Source organism: Haliotis rufescens, unplaced genomic scaffold (genome assembly GCF_023055435.1).
Source record: "Haliotis rufescens isolate VD_foot unplaced genomic scaffold, xgHalRufe1.0.p SCAF_20, whole genome shotgun sequence".
Lineage (NCBI taxonomy): Eukaryota > Metazoa > Mollusca > Gastropoda > Lepetellida > Haliotidae > Haliotis > Haliotis rufescens.
This window is the reverse complement of record NW_025963891.1, coordinates 18,690,749-18,705,260: the sequence shown is the minus strand read 5'-3', so window position 1 is coordinate 18,705,260 and position 14,512 is coordinate 18,690,749. Positions and strand designations below refer to the sequence as shown.

General features: G+C 40.4%; 2 protein-coding genes across 3 annotated transcripts in view; one reads left to right on the top strand and one right to left on the bottom strand.

The window, feature by feature from the left end:
* Window positions 1–1,872, bottom strand: part of LOC124133041 (BTB/POZ domain-containing protein 17-like) — a 33,250-nt gene extending 31,378 nt beyond the window's left edge. Inside the window, exon 1 of the mRNA XM_048400916.1 lies at window positions 1,849–1,872. The gene's annotated coding sequence lies outside the window, so the exon portion shown is untranslated. The remainder of the gene's footprint in view (window positions 1–1,848) is intronic.
* Window positions 1–14,512, top strand: part of LOC124133022 — a 228,303-nt gene that overhangs the window by 164,604 nt on the left and 49,187 nt on the right. The window lies entirely within an intron of this gene.

The following is a 14,512-nucleotide window of genomic DNA, read 5'->3' as shown; positions in this document are numbered from 1 at the left end:
TTTTTTCATGGAAACAAGTTTGACTTAGCTGAAAATGAGGTAGATGTTGTTTCTGGAGCAGAGCTAAAAAACTATTCACGATTTTTCATCCAAACCTGGTTCATGTTTTAATCAGGGGGTGAAGTGATGCCTTTTGCTATTTTTAGAATTTTTTGTTTTTTTCCGTTTCCATTGCCACAAGTTTGACTCTGTTCATAGTGTGTTTGCCCATACCATATCTCTGAAACTAATAGGTATTCTTTCATAAAACTTCACCTACACAAACATGAGGTTGTCAACTGGTGCCTTTTGCTATTTAGAGATTTTTAGAATTTATATTTTTTTCTGTTGCCATGGTAACAAGTTTGTGATTTTCTTGCATGATATTCCAGTGATCTGGAAAAAGCACATTGACATAAATTTTACCTTTCTCCTATCCCCTCACGGTGCTTCAACAAACACTGTCCCACATCATTACTTTGTTAAGTTTTTAGCACAAAGATAGAAAGAAAAATATCTGTAGCCACTATTGTACCATGAGAATAACTCTCAGACATGTTGTTATTCTATTGTTATTTTCACAGTATGTGTCAGAAATAGAAATACCAAGCCAGTATATCATTTAATTTTTCACCAAGTAGTTACACAGCTGGATTTTGTGTTAAAAGATGTATAATAACAAGAAAATGGTCAGTGTCATCTAAATTTTCGGACTTACTGGGAACTTCTGTTGTTGCTTATAAAGATTAGTCTTAAAGTTTGTCAGTGGTGTTTATTGGAGCAGGGTGAATATGATACATGCAGTCGATCTACATGTGAATATAGTCAACCAGGGCCCTTTTACACAAAGTGATCGTAGCACTAAAAGATCCTAACTCCCATACTTTAACACAGACTTATGACAGTCGTAGCGCTACGATCTCGTTGTGGAACAAAGCCCATCCCCAGGAAGTTACGATAAAAAATTCAATGTGTATTTTGTCATGTTTTTGTGACGTTCGTTTGTACAACAATGAAAGTATTTATCCATTCATCCTTTGAAATGAACTATAAAATCATGATTCCTAGAACATTACACCATAAGTCATTTTGACCTGTGAACATGAACACTCGAGATGCTGAAAGAAAAGTCACTCAGTTAAGTAAATAGCTATCATGGAGCCACAATGAATGAGCTAATCTATTATGTAGGGTTTGTAATGGCAACAGAGCATCGCGGAGGACAGGTAAAATTGAATCCACAGGCCCGAAGGGTTGTATCAGAGAGATTAAGTCTCCATTATCCACTAGAGAACAAAGTGAAAGGGGAATCCAGTTAATAAACACATGTATAAGCACTCTTCACTCTCCAGATAGCCCCTGCAAGCCAGGAGCTGCTTCACTGAAACCCCCTGTGGGCTAATTCGTGCAGAGAGACAGTCGCCATTAATGTAATCCTCTCATCCAGTACAAGTAACCTGTAAGGTTTAAAAAGTGTTGCTTTGGGCACATAGGTGAAAAAAAATTCACCTTTCGGAGAAATTAATGTACATTTTGTTTGGGAGGAGATAGTGACATTTCTTGTATTTTCAAGCTTATTTTTATTTGTTTGGAAAAGGATTTATCAACAGAATTTTTAAATGTTTAATTTTTCTCTTGTTTTGTAATTGCTAAAATTATTGCTAAAACAAAAAGTGTTGATTTATTTTGAAAGTATTGATGTATTATGGTATCAGAGATGCTGCGTAAGGTCATTATTTGAGAATATGTTACTAGGAAAGAGAAAGCATGAACAACAAGCAGGCACTGTATCATTCTCTACCCACCTCTCGGCTAAAAAGATGTGATATATATTTGAGACTGTTACTGTCATGCATAATGCATTCTTACCTTTGTATAATAACTGGGCGGAGATGGGTATGGGCAATTTACGTTGGTAAATAAACACTGCTCTATGAAAGCTCTACCAGATGATGTGAGGTGGACATAACATAGCCAGATATTCCACGGGTCTTGTCGGGAAGAATAGCCGGCTTATAAAAGGTAGTGTTGCTCTACCTTTGAGTGGGCGACACCCTGCTGGAGTCAGTGACGTGTGAACTCAAGCTTGAAGAAACACCACCATGAGTGTTACGGTAGCTGCAGTTGGACCAGGAGTAAGACGACCCGAGATGTTTGTGGATACATAGGGACGATAACATGTTGTAGTATTCTGAATATAGACTGACTGCCTTTGAATAATAATGTGGCACATTGCAGTGGCTGTTCTAGTATTGTTAGCAGATCATATTGTGAGCTGTTCTGCTAGGTTTGCCTGAAGCTTATATTGTGACGAGTTTCTTCAGTGTGGCTTGTATTGTTCCTTGTTCTGCCAGTAAAGCTAACAGCTTGTATTGTTCCTTGTTCTGCCAGTAAAGCTAACAGCTCATATCTGTCAGTAAAGCCAACAGCTTGTATTGTTCCCTGTTCTGCCGGTAATGCTAACAGCTCTGTTCTGCCGGTAATGCTAACACCTCTGTTCTGTCAGTAATGCTAACAGCTTGTATTGTTCCCTGTTCTGCTGGTAATGCTAACAGCTCTGTTCTGCTGGTAATGCTAACAGCTCTGTTCTGCTGGTAATGCTAACAGCTCTGTTCTGCCAGTAATGCTAACAGCTCTGTTCTGCCAGTAATGCTAACAGCTCTGTTCTGCCAGTAATGCTAACAGCTCTGTTCTGCCGGTAATGCTAACAGCTCTGTTCTGCCGGTAATGCTAACAGCTCTGTTCTGATGGTAATGCTAACAGCTCTGTTCTGCCAGTAATGCTAACAGCTCTGTTCTGCTGGTAATGCTAACAGCTCTGTTCTGCCGGTAATGCTAACAGCTCTGTTCTGCCAGTTATGCTAACAGCTCTGTTCTGCCAGTAATGCTAACAGCTCTGTTCTGCCGGTAATGCTAACAGCTCTGTTCTGATGGTAATGCTAACAGCTCTGTTCTGCCAGTAATGCTAACAGCTCTGTTCTGCCAGTAATGCTAACAGCTCTGTTCTGATGGTAATGCTAACAGCTCTGTTCTGCCAGTTATGCTAACAGCTCTGTTCTGCCGGTAATGCTAACAGCTCTGTTCTGCCAGTTATGCTAACAGCTCTGTTCTGCCAGTAATGCTAACAGCTCTGTTCTGCCGGTAATGCTAACAGCTCTGTTCTGATGGTAATGCTAACAGCTCTGTTCTGCCAGTAATGCTAACAGCTCTGTTCTGCCAGTAATGCTAACAGCTCTGTTCTGATGGTAATGCTAACAGCTCTGTTCTGCCAGTTATGCTAACAGCTCTGTTCTGCCAGTAATGCTAACAGCTCTGTTCTGCCAGTAATGCTAACAGCTCTGTTCTGATGGTAATGCTAACAGCTCTGTTCTGCCGGTAATGCTAACAGCTCTGTTCTGATGGTAATGCTAACAGCTCTGTTCTGCCAGTAATGCTAACAGCTCTGTTCTGCCAGTAATGCTAACAGCTCTGTTCTGATGGTAATGCTAACAGCTCTGTTCTGCCAGTTATGCTAACAGCTCTGTTCTGCCAGTAATGCTAACAGCTCTGTTCTGCCGGTAATGCTAACAGCTCTGTTCTGCCGGTAATGCTAACAGCTCTGTTCTGCCGGTAATGCTAACAGCTCTGTTCTGATGGTAATGCTAACAGCTCTGTTCTGCCGGTAATGCTAACAGCTCTGTTCTGATGGTAATGCTAACAGCTCTGTTCTGCCAGTAATGCTAACAGCTCTGTTCTGCCAGTAATGCTAACAGCTCTGTTCTGATGGTAATGCTAACAGCTCTGTTCTGCCGGTAATGCTAACAGCTCTGTTCTGATGGTAATGCTAACAGCTCTGTTCTGCCAGTAATGCTAACAGCTCTGTTCTGCCAGTAATGCTAACAGCTCTGTTCTGATGGTAATGCTAACAGCTCTGTTCTGCCAGTAATGCTAACAGCTCTGTTCTGCCAGTAATGCTAACAGCTCTGTTCTGATGGTAATGCTAACAGCTCTGTTCTGCCGGTAATGCTAACAGCTCTGTTCTGATGGTAATGCTAACAGCTCTGTTCTGCCAGTAATGCTAACAGCTCTGTTCTGCCAGTAATGCTAACAGCTCTGTTCTGATGGTAATGCTAACAGCTCTGTTCTGCCAGTAATGCTAACAGCTCTGTTCTGCCAGTAATGCTAACAGCTCTGTTCTGCCGGTAATGCTAACAGCTCTGTTCTGCCGGTAATGCTAACAGCTCTGTTCTGCCGGTAATGCTAACAGCTCTGTTCTGCCGGTAATGCTAACAGCTCTGTTCTGCCGGTAATGCTAACAGCTCTGTTCTGCCGGTAATGCTAACAGCTCTGTTCTGCCAGTAATGCTAACAGCTCTGTTCTGCCAGTAATGCTAACAGCTCTGTTCTGATGCTAATGCTAACAGCTCTGTTCTGCCAGTAATGCTAACAGCTCTGTTCTGATGGTAATGCTAACAGCTCTGTTCTGCCAGTAATGCTAACAGCTCTGTTCTGCCAGTAATGCTAACAGCTCTGTTCTGATGGTAATGCTAACAGCTCTGTTCTGATGGTAATGCTAACAGCTCTGTTCTGATGGTACTGCTGAGAGTATCAGACTAACAGTGTCCATCTGCACTTTGTAGAGGGTTCAGGTTACCTGACAGTGACTACCATATTAGATGTGAGAGCAAGAGCCACAACTGTTATGATAACCAATAGAAGACAGTAGTCTTTGATCTCTGTGTTTTTTGTAGTCCTGCCCAGCTTATTGATACAATTGGCCGGAATTCTGGCACTACGGAATGGCAGATATTCCTTGGTTTATTATTTCTGTCTGACTAATGGCTCCAGCTAATGATAACTGTTCCCTCTTGATTGGCCCTGACGCACAAGGATAATGGGACCAACACAATGGCATACATATTTGGGTGATGCGTGTACGCTGATTGTTTCTGTTAAAGAGGCTGCGTTCTGGTCCAGATACACAGTTGGGGTGATGTTTGCTGTGTGGTATGTCCTTGTGGCAGAATGGCATTCTGAAAAATGTGATCAAAGATGTACTGTGACAAGAGTATTTGTCAACACAGTGTAATAATGTTGGCAGGAAAATGGCTTTGCATGTTGGAAATGCTTCAGTCTTGCTTGGAGTCTGCAATCCAGGACTGTTTAAGCATGGTTCTTGGCTGTGCAGGACAGGAAATGACCGGACATGACAGGAAATGACCAGACAGGACAGGATATGACCGGACAGGACAGGAATGTTAGAATAGGTCTTCAGCAACCCATGCTTGCTGTAAAAGGTGACTATGCTTGTCGTAAGAGGCGACTAACGGGATCAGGTGGTCAGGCTCGCTGACTTGGTTGATGCATATCATCGTATCCCAATTGTGTGGATCGATACTCATGGTGTCCATCACTGGATTGTCTGGTCCAGACTCAATTATTTACAGACCGCCATAATAGCTGGAATATTGCTGAGTATGGCACAAAACAACCAAACAGAGTGTATAATGTATAGTTAGAGGGTTTATGGACTGTGGAACCACTACTACAGTGTGTCTTGAACTATAGGACAAGCCTACCACACCCCTCAGATCTCTATCCATGTCTTAAGAGTTTTTCTTTTCCAATGATAAAACAATAAAACTCCCATTTCACTTTCTCAGCCATCTTCTCAGCTCCCAACCTAAAAAACAGTTCCACCACGCAAGTTCTTCATTACAGGTGTTTTCGGCCTCATGTCTGAAAACTCTCAATTCTTTAACTGTCAGTCCTTCACCGCCTTCCTTCTTGGGGCGCATGGTTCTCCAGTTGTCTAAGGTGGTGTCACTCATTGCCATCCCTGGAAGTACTGGCTGTTGGTTTAAATCCCACGTTCACTTCTGTTGTGATCGGTAATCTTTCAGCACCATAGCTCATTGTTTGTTTGTTTGTTGTTTAACACTGCACTCAGAAATATTCCTGCTGTGTCTAACCAATAGTCATGATCAGACAATCCAGTGATTGACATCTTGAGCATTGATCTACGCAATTTGGATATGCTGACTTGCATCAACCAAGTCAGCGAGCCTGACCATCCGATACTGACCATCCAATCCCGTTAGTCGTGTCTTACAACAAGCATAGTCACCTTTTACGACAAGCATGGATTGCTTGAGACCAGTTCTAGCCCGGATTTTCATGGGTCCCATACCTCATTGGTTTGTATTGGCATTCTCCTCCCACTTTCTACTGCCAGGCCATGATATAACTGAAACGCTGGTCAAAGTGCCTCTTTTAAATCACTTCAGTCCTGCCATGATATTGTTGGAACATTATTAAAAGTGATGTTCAACCTTCCTCACTAACTTCCGGACCCGTGAAGATTCCGGGGTAGAATAGGTCTTCAGCAACCCATGCTTGCCGTAAAAGGTGACAATGCTCGCTGACTTGGTTGATACATGTCATCGATCCCAATTGCATGGATCGATGCTCATGATATCAATGACTGGATTGTCTGGTCCAGACTTGATTATTTACAGACCGCGGCCATATAGCTGGAAAATTGCTGAGTGCGGCGTTAAACAACAAACCAAACTAACCACTAACTTCAGTCTGTCCACCAAACCTTCTACTGTTATTCTTCAACCAAAACCTCTAGCTTTCTAAGATAACCTCTCCCCTCCTCCCATCACTCCTATCTTCTAGGAGCATTCCAGACGGCCCACCATATCCTGTTAGGATGTCATGATTCAGTGATCTATCTCTGCATCACCAATTGTATCTGCTGATATGATGTCTACCCATGTATCGATTCATGTAAGGCTGTATTGATGTTTAGGAGGTCATACTTACTTGTGGCTAGTGTTGTCTTACTGTCTGTCATGAAAGACAATGCTAAGTCTGATTTTTATAATACTCTAAGAGTCTGTTTGAATTACAGAGGAGCACAGTATTACGGGTATACCACGATTTGAAATACCATATTCGACGTAATAAGTGCCCAGGGTGCTCTCAAAATTAGAAATAGGGGTCTCTTATTAGAAAATTATTTTTTGTGAAAAAAACAAACAGAGTTGAAAGATAAATTTCATGGTAATAAGTCTTGTGTACATTGATCAAACAAAAGGGGTGCTAATTGGGATTGTTCGCTAGCCAATATATTAGCAAATTTCGCCATGGGCGCTTATTCAACGAAAATGGTACTTATGAATACGTATATCCCAATACGATTATGAAATACCGAAAATGGCTCTAGAATCATGCATATTTTTTTATTATTTTCATTTTGGCAACATTTACATTAGTGCTGAGTCTCTTACCTGGTCAGAGGGCAAATCCAGAATATACACGTGTTAATCCTTTTAAAGAAAACTCTGAAATGAACATCTCTTGCATTTTATTGTTGGCCTACTGTTGGCTGTTGAAAGAGTTGACTCTTGTGATAAGAATGTTGATTCTGTCAGGGAACTTTCAGTACAGATGGGCCGTCGGGTAGCCTAATGGTTAAAGCGTTCACTCGTCACGCCAAAGACCCGGGTTCGATTCCCGACATGGGTACAATGTGTGAAGCCCATTTCTGGAGTCCCCCGCCGTGATATTGCTGGAATATTACTTAAAGCCGAGTAAAGCCATACTCACTCACCCTCACCCTCACCTATGATTCTAACATATCTCAGACATACAACAGAAAATATGACCAAGTCATCCCACATATAGAAGGTCCAGGGTAGAATAGGTCTTCAGCAACCCATAGTTGCCATAAAAGGAGACTATGCTTGTCGCAAGAGGCAACTAACGGGATCAGTTGGTCAGGCTCGCTGACTTGGTTGATGCATGTCATCGTATCCCAATTGCGTGGATCGATGCTCATCATGTCAATCACTGGATTGTCTGGTCCAGACTCGATTATTTACAAACCGCCGCCATATAGCTTGAATATTGCTGAGTGCGGCGTTAAACAACAAACAACCACATAAAGAAGGAGGTAAAAAATCTCTTCATTTTAAGCCTGAAACTGAATAAAGCTAAACGTACATGGGAAGTTTTTAGAGCTTCTGTTTTGGAGTCTGTATGACAGACAAGTTGAGAGTGTTTAAATGTGTCTGCAGGCACCGCCTCCACAGGACAGTCTAGCTGTACTCAGTGACTGATGGTGTACCCAGTTGACTGTCACTCGAAATATACAGCAAGTTTCATATACAAGTTTAGCCTTGACACCAGAAATGTACATTCAAGGTGGAGAAAATCTCATTTTTGGCTCATTCAGACGAATACCAACTGCTGTCAGCCTCACCAGGGGCATTGTGTGTGGTTACACTTGGGTACCTTTTCTGAAATAAATGTGTCATTTTGTTTGAATGTGGTCTATTAACAATGGTAATGTGTTTTAGTTGAGAGAAAATATATGTGTAGGTATTTTAAACTTGTCACCTGACCTTTTGATGTATTTCTATGACTTTATTTTTGTCAGATTTAGAAGAAAGAATTAATATGCACTCTAATATATGAAGTATGTTTTCGTGATGTATTTTGCATCTAAAGATAATTTGCTGCTTCGTGTAATTGGCTTTGCCAAATCTTGTAACCTTTTTTCGTAAAGTCACCGTAACTTTATATCCTTTTCTGATAGCACTAACATCCTTTGATAGGGCTGTCTTAATCTTTAGAGGTAATAAATGTGAGCTTGTAATGTGATACAATTGTTATTTTATCAGGAAAGCATCTAGACACATTCCATTTCACAGAAGGTAGAGCTGTGTTGTATCTTGACAAGGTATATCATAGTGGTTTAGGGGAACACTGTATCATTTCAGCCATGTTTACAAATACTGTCACCTTCGATTCTTTATAACAAAATCAGATAAAGAATACAACACAGGTGAAAGTGCTACATGTTATACACTGGCTAGGTTAAAGGTATTTCTGTTTGTGTGATTAGCAAATTTCAGAATGAGTGAGTGAGGGAATGTTGCTTTTTGCAGCATCAGTGATTTTGTAACTATTTGTAGCTTAAAATCAGAGAGATAATCTGGATATTAAATTATTTTATTTTATTTTTTTTAAATGTACAAATAACAGTCAACGCTGCACTCTAATTGTAGTTTCTTTGTAAAACATGATTAGTACATATAACTGACACTGGTTTGCAAATTCATCAAAATCTCATGCCTAATTTGTAAAGGATTTGTTTGTTTGTTTGTTGTTTAACGCTGCACTCAGCAATATTCAAGCTATATGACGGCGGTCTGTAAATAATCGAGTCTGGACCAGGCAATCCAGTGATTGACATCATCAGCATCGATCCACGCAATTGGGATACCATGACATGCATCAACCAAGTCACTGTGATCCTGACCACCCGATCCCGTTAGTCGCCTCTTACGACAAGCATAATCGACTTTTACGATAAGCATGGGTTGGTGAAGACCAATTCTACCCCGGATCTTCACGGCAGTGGTAGAAACTAACACTTTTAATCTGCTAGTCCTCATAATGATGACATATAGCAAAACCCTTAAAAATGGCAAATTTTTACTAGTCCTTTTGATACTTTAACTATTGGGCAGTTTGGCAAGGACTATGGGACTAGTGCCAATTTCTAACGCTACACAGGTCAATTTGTAAAGGAAAGACACCTTGAGTTTCTTTTAGTCCAACCAGCACAGTTCAGTTTAGACTGCTTCAAGTACTTGTAACTACTGTTAATTAAGGAGACAAGTACTTGTCCTTGTAAATATTCTCAAGTCATTAACTAGCTGAGATGACTAGCTGAGTAGTACCCATGTCAAACCATGATCCCTTTCAGAACCTCATAATTATGTTAAACGTTTCTTGGATGTTCCGTAACCGGGAAGAAGTATAATGATGTCTGTGGGGAACACATTCTGAGGAATTAGAAGTACTCAAATCCTGCAGATCCTGCCAAGACCAGGATGAAGTTCCTCTGGACACCAATAGTCCCACTTTTGGGTAATTGTTTCCTGTATTTGTCCAAGTCAGGGACTGCCATTATTGGTGATAGTCTTCCCAATCTCCCCCTCCCGACACTGATAGTGTTTGTCATGTCCGCAGTCCCATTACATAACACGATGATGTAAACAAGGTTACAAGATCAAAGGCTTGGTTGTTGATGAATGTTTTCCACCTAATGCCGGTTCAGCCAGAGCCAATACTACCCTCTCCCATTAACTCAATTAGGAGGATCAAGCTAATGGAAAAGTCATTTCTCAATGTTTCAGCAAGTATTTTATTTTGAGTTACATGACATTATAAATTTCAGAAAGTGGCCATGTGTCCATATTCTGTCAAATTTAGCTCCCAAAACAGGAGGCAAGGAGGGTTAGACGGCTCTGATGAATTAGCGTTGTTTGTGCCAACTGGCGAGTGCTACAGAGATTTCTTAAGCCCAAATATTTTGGCAAAATGGCAAAACAATTAATACAAAGTGATCAAAGTTTTCGATAAGATCTTGATGTCTTCTTGTCATAGTTATTTGTTGTTAATTCTGAGTTCTTTACAAGTATGGATGAAAAACTTTAAAAATGCACCTTTTGGCCTGAAGTTTCCCAAACTGCGCACTTGGCGTCATTTTACTGGGGTTTTTTTTATCATCTGAATCTACATTCATCATTTTCCCATTTGGGAATAAATGGGAAAAACATTGATCAGGCACAATAGTTTTACATTCCAGTGATGTATCTTAGCTGACAGATCTGTAAAAATATTCTATTCTATTTCTTTGCTGGGTAAATAGAGCATATTTCATAACAATAAATGTTTTTTTAAACTTTTATAGGTTTCACCCTGTTCTCTGGAATCATATATTGTGTTTGCCTGTAATTTTTTGTGCTTGAAAGTATGAATCTTAAAAACTCAGCTGAAAAAAAATAATGATAAGTATAAACAGGAAAAGAAATGAGTTGCACTGCTTTTCAGGAAATTTGTTACTCAATGGGCATTTGGAAATTAAAACTCTCCGGTTTTGATTTATTTCAAGCAACACACACCCTTTATGACATAACTCAGTTTAAAGAATATATTTTCATAAGTTTCTATTCGGCATTCAGCTGCGTGTCTGAAAATATTGCCTTTTGATAAGCCTTTAATTCCAGCATATGTCATTGTGGTGCAATCACAGGCGGAATCAGTAGATAAAGAAACTTGCGAATCTAGAATTTCTGACTCTAAATCATTTCAGTTTTTCTTGAAAACTAGGTCAACAAAATTTGAAAAAATTACTCTGAAAAAAGGGAAATAGTTTACATTTTCCAAACAATCTAAATCGAGGGCTTAAAAGTTTGAATACGGTGGTGAAAAACTATTGACGATTTGTGTAATTGACGAGTTGTGCCAGTTTTCGTTTCCTGCAAGCACTAATGCCTTAATAGTGGGTAATCAGGCTGCGATAGGATTAGGCCATGGCCGTGGACATACAATTATCGGACCTATTGAGATTGCGGCTAGATGTATCGCTGTAATATCTGTGGACGGAGACACAGAGTCCAGGCTGAACCTAAGGGGCACCTGCTCACAGGGGGATAAGGCAAGGTGCCAGGCTGGCTCCGTTGGTGGATTAGGTCCTGGCGCTGTAGAGACAATGTAATTGGGGGTGCAGGGATGTGATGCTGTGTTAGATATCCCAGTGGTTGTTGTGTGATGTATTGGATGATGGTGTTCGCATGGAATGAAAGAACAAATATATTGAATAAATGTAATTTTGGTGAAGCAGATGTTTTTCTGGTGGTATTCTGAAGAAGGGTGTATTTCGGGTGTTGGTGGATGTGGGTGGATGGGATGGAGCTGTGGATTGGATTAGAATTATATTTCATGTGATGTGAAATGGTGGTTGGTGTTGGAGTATAGTCAGGGTGGTGTGAGGAGAGAGGGGTGGTGTGTGGAGAGAGGGGGTGGTGGTGGGAGGTATATGGCTTTCGGGCTATAGGGCAGGGTGGTGTGAGGAGAGAGGGGTGGTGTGTGGAGAGAGGGGGTGGTGGTGGGAGGTATAGGGCTATAGGGATGGGGTGGTGTAAGGAGAGGGGGTTGTTGGAGGTATAGGGCTATAGGGAGAGGTGGTGGGAGGGGAGGGGTGGTGGTGGTGGTGGTGGTGGTGGTGGGAGGTCACATAATGGTCTTGAAGGGATGAGGCTGGAGAGATGTGATGTTGTAAGAGAATGATCAGGGATGGTCACAATCAGAAAATGATAAGATGTGCAGTGTTGGTCATTTCCAGATCTCTTTTGAGTTGACCTATGATCATCCACTGGCTGAAGAGTGTGGAAATAGGAGACATTGCCCCAAGATTGTAAACTAATAAGATATAAGATGGCATATGTTATGTCTTTGTTTGCTGTTTCTCAGGCTGTGCTTTGCCTCTGTGGACCTTTGATATTAAGCACTGAAGGATCTGTCTCTTTGGAAATCTCATAATGATATAAGCTGGTATGATTTGTCTATCCTTTTTTTTTCAAAGGTTATTCTCACTGAATACACTGTAGCTCAAATGTTATCATGTAAATGTTTGAATTAATATAAAAAACTGTCTCATTGAAAATATAGCTTTCTGCTTCAAGCATTCTCTTGAAATTCCACAATTTACTTGGCTATCAACAGAAACATTTGGAAGGGTTTTATGTTTTTGAATGGATACCTGTGAAGACAATTTTGCTGAATACCTTTACTGCACTATAAGCCATTATGTGACATCACCAAACCTAATGTTATAGGTTGCCTAGATCACTCACTCACTAAACCCACCAACTCACTCACCAAACCCACCAACTCACTCGCCAAACCCACCAACACACTCACTCGCTCACCTTAAACTCACTCCCCAAATCCACCAACTCACTCAATTACTCATAAACCTACTCACTCACTCACTCACTCACTCACTCACTCACTCACTCACTCACTCACTCACTCACTCACTCACTCACTCACTCACTCACTCACCAAACCCACCAACTCACTGAATGATTGTGCATTGACATTGGGTGTTGAGGCATGTGGGTTAATTTCTTGCTGACTGCAAAATCTGACTATGTATTTTGGAGGAATGAATTCTATAAAAGCTAGCAGAATGCTAAGTATCTCATGATTGGATTCCCCAAAGACACTATGGCACCGCTTGGCTCTTCCAGTTTATACCTTGGTCCACGCCTCGCCCTCAGTGTCTGCCAAAATGGAATTAGCAGATGTTTCATAGATTTCTTAGAAAACAATATCCTACGGGATGTGTATGATTTCCATGGGACTCTCTGTTTGAGAATAGTTTTCTTTCTTTCTGATGTAATGCAATATACATAACCAATTTCATACAATTACACACTTATTTTCTTAATACATTTTTCATTAACAGGCTGATGGCAATGGATAGGATTTGAGAACAGAATTCCATTAACTTAATTGGCCAAATTACATATTTATTCACTGACAGATCTCATCTCTGTATTTGGGAAAAATGTACTTGAATAAAACATTGAATATTTATTATGTAAGAGAACCCATTACCAAACAAGGTGCAAAACAATTCTGTTGTAATCACAGACAGGATGACATCTCAATTATCTTTTCTTTTAATCATTTCAAATTGAACATCTCCAACTAAATTGACCCTGATTACTTTGCCGGCTAAGATGCAAACAGCCACTGTGAGCGCCATGTGAATTTCAACTGGTACAAAACCCATCATTTGCAATCAGGCATTATTGTAATAAAGTCAAACCCAACTAATAGTTTTGAAATCTGAAACCCAACAGATTGAAGTTTTTCCACTCACCCTAATTGACTACAACTATTACAGTAATTGCTACACTGCGCCAAATTAAAACTGACTTTTTGACCACTTCCCAAATACCTCATGAGCCAAGCAATTGCAAAATACAGAAACAAGGTCTAAACATGTCCCAAACATGAAATAACCTAATCAAAGCAATTACACCTCTTCTTTCATCTTGTATCAAAGCATTTTTAACAAGAAATACCCTTAAATAATAATTCCTCACCATTTCATAGAAATATCTGTCTATTTGCCAGTAGAAGACTTTATCTATGGGGGCAGGAACTGTCATATTTCACCCCTTCCAGCCTCCCCCTGTCAAACCTCAACTCATGATGGTAATTACCCAAATTCCTTATACCTGCAAGTCTTGTGAGTATCAAATGCTTAATTTACACAATGTCAAATGTTTCTCTTCAAAACGGAGAAAAACTACTAGAAAAGATTTATTTTTCCATTTGGAGTTGATCTCCGGAAACATTAACTCTCTGTTCATTGAAGTGGCAGGCGTCATAAGCACCTATCTTTGACCAACAGGTGAGACCAATTTGTCAGGGTGAGCTTTGATGTTGACAACTGTTGGTCCAGTCCATTCTCACTTGACAGGTTTTAACACATAGCCAAACTTTGCATGACTAATTAGATACTGAAATAGTCCGTTACACTCAAAGTAAGTGTGCTGCTTCCAAAATTGGGATTTGGGGGATTGTCATTGCATGAAGTTGTGAGGTATTTAGTATAATTTAATTGAAATGTTTTCAAGACAGGTAAGTTTCTCATCATGAAATGTGCACAGACAT